Source organism: Azolla caroliniana, unplaced genomic scaffold, assembly GCF_043228905.1.
Source record: "Azolla caroliniana isolate FFs.n. ecotype wild unplaced genomic scaffold, voAzoCaro1.0.p SCAF_3, whole genome shotgun sequence".
NCBI classification, from domain to species: Eukaryota; Viridiplantae; Streptophyta; class Polypodiopsida; order Salviniales; family Salviniaceae; genus Azolla; species Azolla caroliniana.
This window is the reverse complement of record NW_028230438.1, coordinates 534,460-548,542: the sequence shown is the minus strand read 5'-3', so window position 1 is coordinate 548,542 and position 14,083 is coordinate 534,460. Positions and strand designations below refer to the sequence as shown.

At 39.6% G+C, this 14,083-nt stretch overlaps 1 non-coding gene across 1 annotated transcript; it reads left to right on the top strand.

Annotated features, from left to right (window-relative positions):
- Window positions 1-10,581: 10,581 nt before the first annotated feature.
- LOC147865713 (small nucleolar RNA snoR83) lies at window positions 10,582-10,716 on the top strand. The gene has a single exon (XR_015529593.1). It is a non-coding gene; the product is annotated as a small nucleolar RNA snoR83 (small nucleolar RNA).
- Window positions 10,717-14,083: the final 3,367 nt, after the last annotated feature.

Genomic DNA, 14,083 nt, shown 5'->3' with positions numbered 1-14,083 from the left:
AAGCTTTTCAATCTCCCGTATTCCGATCTTTATCAACACATCGTGCAAACTCATATCTTTTGTGGTTTCATTAACATCGTATCTGCATTTAAACTACCTATGTGTAACATGAAAGGGTAGGTCCAAGTTGATGTCGTCATAAGACTATGTAAATAAGCTTTTGGTAAGAGTTTCTCTATAAGCTTGTTAACCTTTTTTAACCAATATGTAGATCCAAGACTATACCCACATTTATAATTTCCTTTTATTATGGCTAATCTATATGTCTTATGTATGTATACATCTATCTTTCCAATGTAACACATTTGAATCTTGAACGGATTACATTTTGTTGGCAATTAAACATTGAAAATACTCCTAAAATCCATAAAATATAACATATGCTTTTTGGCTTGCAAACCAAACATTGTGCATCCATATTTAGTTTTCTAGAAAACACTGAAGAAAACTATTATTAAATGGACATTATTTAGCAAAAGCATATACAATCAATCATAATATCAATATTCCGTCCTAAAGACCATAACACAAAATGGCCTACAAACATGAGCACATCATTCGTATAAATTTAAGTCAAAAAGTTTATAACTTGTTTCTTATTGAGGACAACAAAATTATAGTGTATCTATTACCGCATGAGCCAACCTCACCTTGGTCACTAACTTAAATTGTATCCCAACTAGTATAATCATCACTCTCATCTTCTTATTTAGTCCACTCGAGCACTTTCTTCATGAAGATGGAATCTTGTTCTTTCAAGGTAATCGTTGAACTTAGTGCTAGACCACATGGTTTGTTGGACACTTTTTCACACTTGGAAGTGGGTTCTTTGATTGTGCACAAGTCCCTTTCTTCTTATGCAATCTCCATTTAAAGCAATTTTAAGTGTGCATTGTTTATATTCGTGCTACATAAAAAGGTTGGTCCTAGCTACTTAATGTACAACAGAAATACTCCTCATTGGTCCCTTATGATGGAGTTAGCGTGGGCAAACACCCTATTGTTCGCAAGATAGATAAGCAAGGGTGTTAACCATTAAACCTTAAATGAAATGTACTTCATTGTTCAAAGTATTTCTCCCTTTTCTAAGAGTGGCGGTTAATTGTTCCTAGCCTACTCATACTCGGTAGCGAATCTTCACTACTAAGAGAATTCATAGAAGTTTGATTAGTCATCCCACACTCCACACTTACAAGGAGGTATTAAATAAGGAAACATTAAACGAAATGTACTTCATTGTTCAAAATCTATTTCTCCCTCTTCTAAGGGTGACAGTCAATCGTTCCTAGTGCACTCATACTTCGTAACAAATCTTCACTATTAAGAGAATTCATAGAAGTTTGATTAGTCATCTCACATTTTATAGAATCCACACGAGGTATAATTGTCTTACTTAGGCCCTTTCCTTGATTAAGATTCTTAATTCAACTAGCATAACTTCCAATCTAGCACACTAAATAGTTGGTTTGACCAAAGGTCCATCTCTCTTTCCATGGATAGAACCGCTATCATTGCCTAACATGCTAAGATCTATATTTACATTATTGTAATTGGGGGTTAAGAGTGTTTGAAGTGTTTGTTTATCCAAGTTTCCAAATACCTTTGCTTTGGCTCAAGTCTAGTACTCTCAACCATCCTTTGTATGTTTTTTCATGTCATGGCAATGTTTTCTTTTTATTGTTGTTGATAAGCAACGTCGACTTGAGTTTGAACATATCCATTCTATATATGTAATTAGTGTATTGGGGTTTGAGCACTCAATTTGACTCAAGAGTGTGGTTATGATCTAGTGAATCTCAAGTATCGTTGTGAGAAGCACGATAATAGGTTTAAGCATAGGGCTTCATGGAGAAAAATCCTCAAGGAGCCATTCAACCTCTACTCGATATCTTGCATTCTAGTGTAACCCTCGAATATTAAATTGATTATCTTTTTCTAGCAGTTGGCCTTTCAAGGATTTGAAGGTTGAATGATCAACAAACAATTCGCATTTTACCCCTAGGAGAAACAATGATCACCAACAGTAAGAAAGCTTAACCTTGTTGGTCAAGGAGGACTCAAAGAATGCGTGTGCAAGCAATTGATGACATGCAACAACTGAGACGAGTCGATCATAGAGACAAAAGGATGAGTGATTTTAATTCTTAAATAGATGGTTCATGTGCATGAAGGGGGTTGACTAGTTGAAAAGGGAAATGTAGCAATTTCTTTGTTGTTGGGGTTATCCTTGATACTAGTGTTTTCATTGTTGGATGCAAACATAATTTCAAAGTGAAACATAGGGTTGAAGGTTGGTGTAAGGAAATGGTTCTTGAAAGTGCTCAATAATTTTTCGTTGTCTTGTAGTAAAGTGTTCACAAGTCAATGGCTCCCATCCGTAGTTCATGTGCGTCGTCTGTGGTGGCGAGTGCGTTTTCTTCCTCTGTGCGTAGTTTCAGTTGTGTTTTTCTACTTCAATTCGATCCGATCCTATTACAAACCTCCTTGAGTCTTCCACGATCTTCCTACAACCCTCTTCTATGTTGCTGCAGAGAGACTAGATTTGCTTACTTTTCTCTTCATTGGTTCATCTTCTAAATCAAGGAGGTACGTTATTTCTTTTTATTCATTTAGCAATGATGATCCATTTTTTGCATCAAAATGTGTTCAGTCAATAGCCATGGCTAAGAGCAATTATGTGTATTTGATGGAACAAATTACCCTCTTTGGGCTTGTATGATGCGCCATGTATTAGTAGCAGAAGGGTTGTGGAATGTGGTTCATGGCATTGAAAAATGTCACGTTGTTATAGATGTGGACACAAACGTTGTCCGTACTGATTTTGTCGCGGATGTTGATTCTCTTACTCATGTTCATGTCGTGGTTTCTATTGTACCAAATGTAGAGCAACTTCGTTGAGATGGTGTCAGGAATAGTACTAAAACAGAGAGAGAATTAGTACTAGAGAAGGGAAGTACTATTAGTATTAAGAGGACAGATTGTGTAAGACTCACGAGAGAGAGATAACGAAGGCGAGAGAGAGAGAGAGAGAGAGAGGATGATGGTAATAGATGATATATTATGTGAAGAGTAAGTAAAAAATAGATATGAGGCTTAAGACTGGTGTTGAACCAATTTGGTTCGAAATAATGCCGTGTGCCTCTTTTTATAGTGTTCTCAGGAATAGTCCTAAAGCTTCTAGAATGTTCCAGAGAAATCTGGAATATACAATAATTTTCTATAGTAAAACTTAAATGAAAATAATATCCTACGTATTACAATAGATAATGTAATGGCCAAGAGCTCGACCCATATAACATAAGATTATGGGTTCAAGTTTTGCCATATCATGACTCTATGCCCCCCTTAAGATGACGAGTGTCATGAGTCAACACTGATTGTGGACTGGGTTTGTCCGGATACTTTTGGTGGAAATCAACAAGAAGATCTTGAGCATTCGAGAAGAGAACTATGGAAGACCGGATGTATCTGAAGGTGCGGAGGAAGATCAAGGCGAAACGTGACATCATTAATCTTGCCCATAATACGGAAAGGACTGAGTCGTCGATAATCCAATTTGTCGCATGGTCGTGTTGTCTTGATGTGACGACGTAAGAGCCATACTCGATCTCCGATGGCAAACGAGGACGGAAGCCAATGACGATCTGCATAAGTCTTCTGACTGTGTTGAGCATGACGAAGATGAGTAGATAGATTCGTTTGAATCTTGCGTAGCCTCTCCAGATAATCCTCAACACGAGGATTGGTAGGTAGCTCCGGAGTGTCGATCATAGACCAACGAGGATGAGAACCGGTATAAGCGTAAAATGGCGAGATGCGAGTCGAGGCGTGAATAGCATTGTTATACGCAAACTCCGCAAAGTGGAGAATATCAGCCCAATCGTCCTGTTGATAACTCAGAAAACACCGAAAATATTGTTCCAGCGTTTGATTCGTTCGTTCCGCTTGCCCATCGGTTTGGGGATGGTAGCCGGAGGAGAGGTTGCAAGAGACCTTGAGCATCTTGAAGAGATGCTTCGAAAATTTAGAGACGAATTGAGGTCCTCGGTCACTGATGATATTGTCTAGGAGGCCATGATGCCGAAATACCTCACGCATGACAAGGGTTGTGGTTTCCTCACTAGTGATGGCCTTAGTACAAGGCACAAAATGTGCCATCTTAGTATATCGATCGACGATGATTAAGATAGCATCGAAACCCTTTGAGACTGGAAGATTTGTGATAAAATCAAGACAAATGGACTGCCACTACTTACTTGGAATTGGTAAGGATTCCAACAAGCCATGTGGATGATGTCGTGACATCTTTGCTTGGCAACAAGCATCACAAGTCCGAACATAGTCGTCGGCAAAACGTCGCATATGGGGCCACCAAAAGGATCGTCGAACTAGATCCAACGTTTTAGTACTATCGAAATGTCCAGTTGTATGGGTGTCGTGACAAATTTGGACAATTTGAAGGCGACAGGAGAAATCGGGAACATACACGAACTTTTTAAAGAATAATAAACCATCATGACATTTGAATTGTTGGTAGTCCATACCTGGTTGTTGAGACTGGGAACAGGATGCCCAAGAGGTATCAATTTGCACTAGAATGGCTTGAGCAAAACTATTCGTCTTCAAGTTGGCACGTATGGCATCGATAATCCGGGAATCCATTGGAGTGTGAAAAATCCGCGTTGTGTGCAAATGTGTTGGTTCCAAGATTACCTGATTTTGATTATCAAATGTTGGATCACCCGAACGAGGTGCAAGATATGAACGTCGTGATTGTGCATCTGCTTTTCCTTGTTGTTTCCCCGGCCGACATGTGATTTTGAAGTCAAAACGTGTGAGAAATTGGGTCCACCGACCTTGTCGTCAATTTAGTACACGAGCGTTCTGGAAGTAAGCAAGATTTTTGTGATCACTGAAGCCGATGACCTGATGAGGAGAGCCCTCTAAGAAGTGCCGCCATTGCACAAAAGAATCCACGATGGCTAATAACTTCTTGTCATGTATCTCGTAGTTAATTTCCGCGACATCAAATTTGCATGAGTGGAAATCCACAGAATGTAACTTTTCTTTATCTCCTTGTTATGAAATGATGCTCCCGAGGGGGAAATCTGATGCATCGGTCTCAATGATGAATGGTTTGTTTTTATCTACATGAGCTAGAATAGGAGCTGATGTAAAGGATTTCTTAAGATGCATAAAAGCCATGTCTGCTTCATTGGACCAAAGAAATGACCGTCCCTTCTTGGTAAGCTGTGTGAGAGGTAAAATAATCTTCGAGTAATCTTGTATAAACTTGTGGTAGAAGTTAACAAATCCTAGGAAACATTGCACATCTCATCAAGAACGTGGAGTTTGCCACTCTAGCACGTTTTGGACTTTAGCAGGATCCATGGAGATGTCATTTGAGGATATGACGTAGCCTAGAAATTCCACTTGCTTGCAGTCAAAGCTACATTTTCTAGTTTGGCATAAAGACCATGCTCTCGGAGTCGTTTTAGTACTAATAGTACATGACAATCATGCTCTTCCTGGGTCTTCGAATAAATCAATAGATCATCTAGATAGATGATCAAACATATATCCAAGAGATCTCTAAATATATGATTTGCCATGTGCTGGAAGACTGCGGTGCAGGCGCATTGGTTAGACCGAACGACATAACGGTATACTCGAAGTGCCCATATCGGGTGTGAAAAGCGGTCTTCCATTCGTCTCCCGATCAGATCCACACGAGGTTATATGCTCCTCGTAAGTCGATTTTTGTAAAAAACTTGGCACCATTGACACGTTCTAATAGACTTGATATAAGGGGAAGTGCATACCTATTCCGAGTGGTGACCTTATTTAAGCCGCGGTAATCAATGACGAGACGAAGGGATCCATCTTTCTTTTTGACAAAGAAAATGGGTGCACCGGTCGAAGATTTCGAATGACGAATAAACCCGCCTGCCAAATTCTCTTCTGTGTAGGCTCGAAGGACTTCCAACTCGGTTGGTGACAAGTTGTAAATCGGTCCCCACGGTGGCTCCGTTCCTGGTTGTAAATCGATGGGACAATCATAGGGACGATGATGAGGAAGAGTACCAGCTCTGACCTTGTCAAATACATTGGCACAAGGATGATATTTCACGGGAAGTTGAACTAAGGATTCATTTTTAATAGTGCTGGAAGGATGTACTGATATTGCAAATAGAAACATTGACTCCTTGCGTCCTTCTTCGCGTAATTGATGGAGCGAAATGGTCGAAACTCGATGAGTAGACTCTCGGGGTTGTCGATATCGGACTTGTCTTGTTCTCCAATCTATGTCTGGATTATGTACTTCAAACCACGGTAATCCCAAGACAATGGGATGCTCTGGACTACTAATTATATTAAATGATACCACACACACAAAGCTATCTAGGACAACTTGAATGGGTTCTAACTCTTCTACGATATTCCCAGAAGCAATGGGATGACCATCAATGACTACTACAAATGCGGGGCAAGGAAGTTTTCTTAAGGATATCTGAGAAGCTTGGGCAAAATTCCGATCCATGAAATAGGAATTGGCTCAAGAATCTAAAAGTGCTAAGACATGTACTGGAGGGGTACTTTTAGTACGAATCATGACTTGGGCTAAGAACACATTGCTAACTTGCTTAGAGGGAATGGAACCATTAATGGGCTGCACAGATGTAGGGCTAACCAACCAAACGACTCTTATTTTGGCTAGACTTAGTCGTTTAATTCTTCCTCTAATTGACTAAGGATTTCAAATTTGTTTGAGATACTTGGGCTATCAGTATTATTAATACTATCAGACACTCCTACGGAAATTGACTTGGGTTTAGTACAGGCTACGATTTGATTTACCTGTCTTCTTGGCCTATGGGGACAGTTGATGGTGATATGCCCTAGTCCACCGCAATAAAGACATAATCGATTTGCATGTTGTCATTGTTTTTCTTCTTCCGATAATGGGCCACGTCGACGCATGGTGTCGATCTCCATCAGCGTCAGAGTATTTGCCTGAGATACATCTTGTGCAATTGGTGTAGCTGCGATTGAGGCGTATGTAGGCTCTAGCCTAGTCCGTGGCATTTGAAATTGACGTTCCGAACGTCGTTCGAAAAGGCGGTTGTCACATCGAACCGCACGACTGATTGCCTCTGTAAGAGATTTTGGTTCTTCGGGAAAGGTTAAAAGTAAATCTTTGACGTCGTTTCGCAAGCCGTAGCAGAACTACTTCATTAGTGCTTGATCATCCCAAGGGATATTTGAGGCGAGTAGACGGAAATCCGCTGCGTAGGTAGAGGCTGGACGATCACCTTGACGCAATCGTCGGATTTTGTTGATCGTCGTCCTAATGCTGTCGATATCTCCAAAGTAGGCTTTAAACTCGCTAATAAAGTCTTCAAAGTTATTAAGCAAGGGAGATTGTTTTTCCAAAAGTGGAGCGAACCATGCCAAGGCTGAGCCGCTAAGCAACGTGCCTATTAGGCCTACTCAAGATGCATCAGTGGGGTATCGGGAAGGATGCATTTGCATGACTAAGCGTACCTGATTAAGGAATCCTCTGAATTGTGAGCGTGTTCCATCGAATTTCACAGGAAGACCAACCTTGGGCTCTTTATGAAGTCCTTGGGGACTTGATCCTTGTTGTTGTAATGCTACGATTGTTGCTTCGAGTTGTTGTACGTGTAACGCTAACTCGCCATGTTGTTGCTACGTTTGCTATTTTTGTAAAGCAATTTGTTGAAGATCCCCTAACAATCGTTGGTTTTCTTGTTCCAATGCAACGAATTTTTCTTTTCGACACTATAGCTCAGAAAAACAGATTGATATTCCTGGGCGCTAATAGTAGCCATAATATTGGAAAAAGGGGTAATAGGATGAGGGAAACCGAAAAGAAGACTAGAGGGAAATTTTGGTTCAAACTGTCAGGAATAGTACTAAAACAGAGAGAGAATTACTACTAGAGAAGGGAAGTACTATTAGTATTAAGAAGAGAGAGAGAGAGAGAGAGAGAGAGAGAGAGAGAGAGAGGATGATGATAACAAATGATATATTATGTGAAGAGTAAGTACAAAATAGCTTTGAGGCTTAAGACTAGCGTTGAACCAACTTGGTTTGAAATAATGCCTTGTGCCTCTTTTTATAGTGTTTTCAGGAATAGTCTTGAAGCTTCTAGAATGTTCTAGAGAAATTTGGAATATACAATAATTTTCTATAGTAAAACTTAAATGAAAATAATATCATACATATTACAATAGATAATGTAATGGTCAAAAGCTCGACACATATAACATAAGGTTATGGGTTCGAGTTTTGTCATATCATGACAGATGGCACATTTGCTTAAGCCCATGCATTGATAGCTTTGTCTTTCAAATGTGCCATTATTCCTCATATTCGCTCTTGCAAGATGGCAAAGGATGCTTGGGATACAATTACCACTTTGTACTAGGCAAGAAATTAGGCTCGTGCCTATCTTCGAAAATAGTTGGAGAGTGAGCACATGAATGAAGGTGATTCTCTATACAGTTTTCTTACAAAAATCAAAGATTTGAAGAAACAATTAATTTTTGCTAATGAAATGACACCAGATAGTTCATCACTTTAGACCGTTCTAAATGGTTTTCCTGATTCATATCAGAGTTTTGCTTCTACTCTTTGTTTAATGACATTGAAAGTTAATCCCAACGCCTTATCTTTCGAGCAGTTAGTTTCTATTTCGTTACATGAAGATCAATCTAGGCAAAACAGGTTTATTATGTGTGTTGTAGATAAAGCTTTCCTAGCAAGTTAGAAGGGCAATGGTAAATGGAACTCATATGCTAGTAAGCAAAAATTTGCTAATACTTCACAAAAACTATTTTGCGAATACTGTAAAAGAAATGAACATGTTATAAAGAACTATCCAAATTTGGCAACAGAAGAGGTGTAAAGAATCGATGGTGACTCTTGTGCAGCGGAATAGATATGTGTGTTTGTGTGTGAGAAAAATAGAGGAGAGAAGAGAACACAAGATAGATAAGCAAGAGAAATAAAATACTCAAGAAGAAGGTGTATATTTCACAAGTAGAATAGAAATACAAAATTGTAGCATTACAAGGAGTCACAACCGACTTGGTATAAAGTATGAGGAGAGTGCTTTATATAGAGTCACCCTCTCTCTTCATTAACTTACAACAACCACTCTCTCTCTTAGGGAATGTGAAGACTCATAATCATGGGGAATATGTAACTCATTAGTTATGTGTCATAGAATATGATTTTATGACACATAGTTTAATGTGTAGAGAATGGTATGACTCTTGACCTTTGAGTGCACATAGATTCTCAAAGGTGTGTTCACATGTTGCATTATGTTGAGCTTGATTCTCAACACGCCACCTCAAGCTCAACTCGGGTCGGTTCCTTTTTATTGATGTCCGCTTCGGTTGGTATCCGGTTCGGACGATCTTCGGTGTTTGCTTCGGCTCGTACCCAGTTCGGACAGTATCCGGTTCTCGCTTGTACTCCCCCTCAAGCTTGGCAAGTCAAGGATCGTCAATACGAGGTCTGACATGAATTGTGCTTGTCGGCTCCTATGGCCTTGGTGAAGATGTCGGTTGTCTGAAGATTCGTGTTGATGTGTAGAAGATCGACATCTCCGGCATGTATGCGCTCTCGAATGAAGTGATAGTGCACTTCGATGTGCTTTGTGCGCGCGTGGAACACCGGGTTCCAAGCCAGATATATACTGCTCATGTTGTCATAGTAAATGGGAGTCAGATCCTTGATGGGGACGCCCAAATCCTTCAAAATCCTCTTGAGCCATACGACTTCACATGCAGCTACGGCTGAAGCACAACATCTCTATGCGTGAATAAGGTATGCACATATGAGCTCAACCTTCTAGGCGGCGTCTTTAAGTATGGGACTTGCTCTTAGAGAGAGGATAGGACTTTGGGAGAACGGATGAGAAATACAGCACCCCTTAAGATGCATGCGGCCGGACATTCCCAGCAGGTGTGAATACGATTGGGGAACATCATTATAATCTTTACGCTCCATAGTTTTTCTACAAACCCTAATTACCCTGAAACAGAGAAGCAAGATTCCATGGGAGCTTCGAAGATGACAAACTTGTACATTTTCCCCTTATGCAGATTCTGCTTATACGCAGTCTCGCAATGAAGGTTATCAAACTCGTTGTCTGAGAGCTTCTGTTCTGTTTATGTTTTGTCATCGCGTCTTAGGGTTTTCAGTAAGTTGCGTTTTCCAGGTCATCTCTCGTTCTTCTTAAGTTTTGGGAGAGTTGTGTGATCGGGACTAATTTTCTGGCTATCAAACTGGTTGTACGAGGGCTTCTGTTCTGTTTCTGTTTTGCCATCGTTTCTTAGGTCTTGTTGTCCAGTGCTTGCTAAGGTCGGGTGAGTTTTGTAATTCGGAGCAATTTTTTTGTGTTTCTTTTCTGAATTTGGTCTTTTGAGTTTTTGGGAGTCTTTCAAATGTTGCGTTCGACTCACATATTTTTTACTGTCTTTAAATTTTCCTGTCTGAACACCTCGGTTGTTACCTGTCTCTCTGTGTCCATTATTGCCTCTGTTAATCCCAGATGGAATATTGCGTTCTATACGCTCGATCTGTTTCATGTGAGGCATACATTTACATGCAATGGAAGTTTCGCTGACGACACTCCTGTTTCCTTTTGAGTGTTCTCTGATAGTAGCTCTCCATAAATTTTATCTGTCTCCTGCTGCTGCGCTACTCCAGAAGAGGGGAATTGGAATTGTCGCTTCTACTGCATTAGTTGTTTGGAATCAATGCATATGACAACACTTAAACATGAAAAACAATGCATATTCCTGGACACAAAAACCTATCAGACTGAAGAAGAAGGTCTATACCATGTTTGTGTTACCTTTAATTGTTTACTTCTTCAGACTCCTAAAATCCGGACGACCTTCCTGTTTCCTTTTTATTGTTTTCTGATATTAGCTCTCCATACATTTTATCTGTCTCCTTCTGCGTAGCTCTGGAATGCATATCACAACACTTAAACATGAAAAACAATGCACATATCGGAGGAGACAATAACCTATAAAACTGACCAAGATGGTCTATACAATGTTTGTGTTACCTTTCATTGTTTACTTCTTTAGACTCCTAAAAACCTGAGAACATTTTCGAGGATAAGGTTGAACGATATCGCATCAATTAGATGAAGCTCGCAATTTTGAGTAAATTGTTCGAATCTTGTCTGTGTTCCTCGTAATTGTTTACTTCTCCAGACTCCTTAAAATGTGGACGTTTTTCAAGTATAAAGTCGAAGGATATCGCAGCTATTAGATGAAGCTGGGAACCAGGGAATTTTATTTGAAGATAGATATCCTCCCTAGAAGCAGTCAATTAAAGTTTTCACTTCTTTGCATTCCAACACAATCTCTGGCCTGATTGCTCCAAACTTGTAAATTGGATTAATGGACATATTAATGGAAATTTTCACTTCTCTGATGAAAACTTTTTAGTAAATTGTATGTACCAGATAAGTATGCTGAAGTGAATCAAAATGGATTCATCAGGAAAGTATGCTTAAAGATATAAACGAAAACAGTCAAAAATTTCTCTTCTTTGCTCAAAACCTCTTTTTCTACCCAAAAAGATTTCTTTCATTAATAAGAAAAAACGCCCTATGGTTGCAAACTGTACAATTAGAGAGTGTTATATACAAAAAGGATAATCAAGGGAAGGTCCTTTAGAGGAGATTGTGAATAGAGGCAACTTCTTCCATAACTACAGCAATCTTTTCTTTTTCTTTAGAACAACCTCTGAAGGGCTTGACATATTGTCATATTTCCCACGCACTACTGCCAATAAGTTGTCCCATGGAGATCGTGAATAGGGGCAACTTCTTCCATAATTGTAGCAATTTTTTCTTTTTCTTTACAACAACCTTTGAAGGGCTTGACATATTGTCATATTTCCCATGCACTACTGCCAATAAGTTGTCCCATGGAGATCGTGAATAGGGGCAACTTCTTCCATAATTGTAGCAATTTTTTCTTTTTCTTTAGAACAACCTCTGAAGGGCTTGACATATTGTCATATTGCCCACACACTACTGCCAATAAGTTGTCCCATACAATAAGGTGAGAGCATCATCTGCCTCATACAATAAGAGATTGGAATGGAGAACCTCTCATATCTTTGATCCCTAGGAGAATAGGCAACCTCCATTAATTGTTAAGAATGAAGAAAGAACTTTATTCCATACCTTTTGGGCTAGTGAACAAGACTAGAGAGCATGCTTGGTAGTTTCTTGCAAGTCACCACAATAACTACATTGTCTAAAAACGGGTGCCCCGTTTCCTTTTAAAGACTAACCTATTGGTAGTGCTGCATGTAGTAAAAGTCATATGAAGAGTGTATTTTGTTGGTCCCCTAAAAGACCAAATCCATTTCCAATAAGCCTTCAAATGATTGCTTCATACACCCCACTTATTCCAGTGCTTTTGAGCCGCAGGAGTTGGAATATTCTTAGACATGAGTAAGGTTCTACCAAATTTCACATTATACTTAAAGAACGGAACTTTTTGCATTGGATTTATCATGGGACTAGTCCAAGACCATCCCCCTGGGTCCCACATTAGCCTATTGATTGGTTGTCATGCATATAACCAAAGCATATCTAACAAATGGGCTATTGACGGTTGTGGATCTAAGAGCTATTTCTTAGAAGTTTTGCAATCACCCTAACTGGAACAACAAGCAAATTTTGTAGCAAATTATTAGAGGGTGTATAAGGCTGTATAAGGCTACAATTTATTATCCTGTTGAATATGGAAATAAAAAATACACTCATCTACAGACATTCCTTTAACAAAGAGCATCATGCCATTTGTAAGGCAACCAAACCACATATGCTCTTGCATTGGCTGAAATCGTGATGAAGCTTGAGAGAAGGCTACTAAAATATCCATTGTCATTGTCTCCGCCCCATATATCGAGTGTAACTGCTTGAGGCGATCCATTTCTGGCATCAGCTGAAAATGAATCCAGGATCCTATTGATATTGTTGGCCCATTGTTAAGTTTTCCCCATGCAAGACGAGGTCTAAGGTCCAATACATTTCCAATAAAATTACGAACGAGAGAATTAGCCAAAAGCGATTGATTCATCCAACCATCCCATGTGTTAGGCATCTCCTTACGTAAAAAAATCTTGATTGCATCCCATGCTTTGATGATCCCCGGTAGAAATCTATTGGATGTTAGATTCCGTCTCGGTGTCTGAATATCTATCAAGAACATTCATGTCAAAGAAGGCAACCAGTTTCCTCCCGTCTTGGGAGATAATTGCATCAACTAATTAAGCAACATGCCCTTCCATGCCTCTGTCCTTGGCAACAGTCCTCTGACTACAAACTTTGTCAAGAGAGCTCGAGATTGTATCAAGGGATCTATTAGAGCCAACCGTCCCTGACTTTTTGGCCTAATCAAAACATCTCATGCCACCTTGGCCACTGCACACGATCCATTTTTCCCACCCCAAAGGAAGTTACGTATGAGGCTTTGAACTTTCATGATTGCCGACCTAAAGAACAACCAAGCAGATGCAATAAACCACATTGAGGCCAACAACACCGAATTTGCAATGACAACCCGACTTGCAAGGGATAACTGCTACGAGTCCCAATATACCAACTTATGCTTAATTGATAATAGCAATGGTGATAGCATCACTTCAGATGATAAATCTATACCAACAAGACAGACTAAATAACGAATCGGCTCCCCATGATTTAGCCAACGGAATGCAGGGCCTGGATACCATTCTGGACGCGGTTCATCACTGACCCAAAGGCCTACAAATTTATTCCAATTGAGAGAGGCTCCAGTAGCATCTGAAAATATTTATAAATCATTCTGTACCCGATCAAGATTAACAACATCTCAGTGAATATAAAGAGCAATGTCATCCGCAAACTCAGCATCAAGAACTGTCGAGTTTGCAATAGGTAAGGCTATTGCTTGGATAGCCGTCATTGAGGATCTAAGAAAAGATGATAAAGCTTTCCCCAAATAAAATAAAATAAAACGGTGCTAACGAA